The sequence below is a fragment of the Cupressus sempervirens genome, chromosome 11, assembly GCF_028749045.1.
Source record: "Cupressus sempervirens isolate cs-2001-9-10 chromosome 11, ASM2874904v1, whole genome shotgun sequence".
In the NCBI taxonomy this organism is placed as follows: domain Eukaryota; kingdom Viridiplantae; phylum Streptophyta; class Pinopsida; order Cupressales; family Cupressaceae; genus Cupressus; species Cupressus sempervirens.
This window is the reverse complement of record NC_143128.1, coordinates 651426856-651430097: the sequence shown is the minus strand read 5'-3', so window position 1 is coordinate 651430097 and position 3242 is coordinate 651426856.

Genomic DNA, 3242 nt, shown 5'->3' with positions numbered 1-3242 from the left:
GACCATCAAGATGAACTCAAATTTGGATTTCGATCTCGAAAATGAATCTAGGACGTTGAAATTATTTAAGAGGTCAAAAATTTATATAATGTGATGATAAGATAGAAAAGAGATGAAGTGAAAGATTAAGAAGGTAAAGGACATGAACAAGAAGAAACTAAAGAAATATATGAAAGGAGTTAGCCGATATGTCTATGAAAAGATGAAGAGAGAGCTCTCCCCATATGCAAGAATACAAGACTAAGCTAGAAAATAAACCTAAAATGCAAGCTAATATGAAAAGTGGTTTACCAGTAAGAAGTGCATAACATTTAGACTCTTAATTTCATCATTGAGCATTTATTAGGGACATCATGAGATCATACAACCATCACTAGTATAACTATGAGGATATGAATATGATCAATATTAGATAGGTATGTGGAAATCCAATCTAAGCATCAGAGACATGTAAGTCAAGATAACTACGCGATTACATTCCCTAAGTTTAATTTAGCAAGATTAACCTGTATCAAGGCATAAGCGCCAAGATAACCCCTGAGTGTGGTCTTGCAAAACAGTCAAGGATGATACATTTGTAAGTCAATGTGTTGAATAGGACCAGCATAAATGCTTACAACACTATAGACAAAAAAAATTATACCCACAAGCAGAAATCAAGAAAAACATGCCCCATGGCCCTAGTCTTCTAGTTAATGACATCCTTGAAAGACTATTAGGGATGGAACATATAGTAAAGAAATCATCATAGACATCACACAAAGTAGATAAAGATCAACATAGCCCAGTCATTTAAGTGTTAAAGTGTGTGTGTGTGTAAGTCACTTGGCCATTTATTCAAGACTTGATTCTGATAGTGAGAAATATTGTGACATCGGAGACCATAGGTAAACTATTTGAAAAGTGTTGAAAAACACTTGATGTCAAGGTGGGGGAAGTGTTGAGAAACACTATTTTGTGAGTTGTCTAAGAAACCCTAATGCACAAGAATACCTCAATAGGCTAAGTAGTTGTGCCCCCAAGATGAGGACAAGAAACAAGTCCAAGCTAAGAAATGTGTAGCAAAATAGGTGATTGAGACTGATAGATATAGGTGCGAGGGTTTCAAGTAGTGCCTATTTCCAGGTTTTCACCACTTGACAGATTTTTTCAAGATATTTTTCAATTTTAGGATTTTTTCAGCATCATTTATGATTTTTTGGATTTTTCAGAAGGTTTTAAAGATCACTAGTTCTAGAGAAAGATCACATCATTTTCTCCTAATGTCTAGCAAGGTATAGGACACGGTGGAGAAACAAGCCAGTGGATAAGCAGAGATGGATAAGAAAGGAGTATGAAGCAAGTAAAAGTGATCCTCAAGGACTGACTCCTCAGGAGTACCCAAGCTAGGGAAAGAGGTGAAATAGTCATATGAAGCATGTTTTGGATAAGCAATGGAAGAAATGAGCAAGATAGCATGTAGGATAAGCAGTGAAGCCAACAAGTGAGATAGCATGAAGCATGTAGTCCAAAAGAGTAGACATGTCAAGAGACCTATGAGAACCATGTTTCATTTATTATGATCAAGATCAAGGGGTCAACTAGATAGTATAGCAATGGGATAGAGCAATAAGAATAAAGCTCAATATAGAGGCTATGAGTGAATGGGAGAGAACAATAGAAAATCTGGTGGATAAGATAGCCAATATGCAAAGATAGCTCAACATTGTCAAGATCAAAGAGAGAAGAGGGGATAGATGGATGATGGAAGAATTACGCATGATGCCTGTTTGCCAGGTTTTCATCATGGTACTTATCCAAGGTGCCACAAGAAGTAGTTTTTACCATAGGATAAATTTATTTTTCTTTACTTTCATTTTTTTCATTTTTTCTTTTTCTTTTTTAAAATTTTAGAAAGAGCTCAAGCTTTTTGAATGTAGATAGTGCTCCTATAGGAAAGATAAATCATGATAAGCCAAGACCATAGAAAGGTATGCTCAAAGATGTTGATAGGGTGATGAAAGAGAAATGGTAGTAGGAAGAATATATTGAGGATAAGAGTTCATGTATAGAAAGTAAGTGTAATCTTTAGAGGATTTCATGAGGGTAGCTAAAATATGGGACAAGATCAACATTGACACACACCTTGAAGGGTATTGGAACAATGGAAGAATCATGGATGAAATAGCTTGAGATTTAGATGTATGAGGTGGTAGAAGAGATTTTGAAAAAAGTGGAGTGGAAGGCTTTGGAATATTTTTAGAAAGATTTTTGGAAGAAGATGGAATGGAAGCCTTTGGAAGCTTGAATGTCAACTTTGAAGTATTTTCAATATTCAAGTCTTTTAAAAGAGACTTGGGAATCCACATAGCTTTGGATTTTCCTTGTTCTTTGGGTGGTTGAGAGTGCATTTGTATAATGATGGATTTAGGAACCCATATTTTCTTTGGTTTAGATTTTTTAATAGTGGACCTTTGCGGTCTCTTTTGTGTATTTTCCTTCTTAGCATTCACATGTCGATTAGATGGGACATAATGATCTTTCTTTTTCAATGGATTCTTATGTTTATTCTCACTTCCAAAGGACTTGGGATTTGTGGATGAATAAGGCTGATATGACTGGTTTAGGTGGATAGATGGGTGATAATTCATCAAGGATGAGCATCTTTGTTGATCTTGAGGTATGATGAGAGAGCTAGGAGTGGAAAATGTAGGAGATGATGGAACATAAGGTCCCAATATAGATGGAAGGTTTGAAGGCTTTAACTTTGATGGATAAGGACCAAGGATAGACTTAGGAGATGCAAATGGATAGTGAAAAGGGACATCAACATCTTTAGAGTGAGCAACGTGGTGAAAGCCATCAATAGACTCATGATTACCTTTGATAGGAACAGCATTTTTAATAGAAGCACTTGAAGCTTGAGCACAATTTTGAAGTGGATATGGAGAAGTAGAACATGAGGGGATGCTTTGATCTTGACAAGTAGCCTTGGATAGCATATGAAGAGAACTTTTCTCATAATTTTCAGTAAGCTCAAGGGAGATAATGGAAGTGATATCTTCATCATACTTAGGAGGTGGACAAGATATAGGATATGGAATGGAAAAATCTTGAAAGAGATGAACGGGTACTTGATCTTGATCTTTCTTGACATTTATAGCTTTTTCTTTTTGAGAGTCCTCTTGACATGGAGCCACTTCTAAGGAAAAGGGAGAATGAAGAGTGAATGGAGTAGTGCTTGGATTAGGCATACTAGTGCA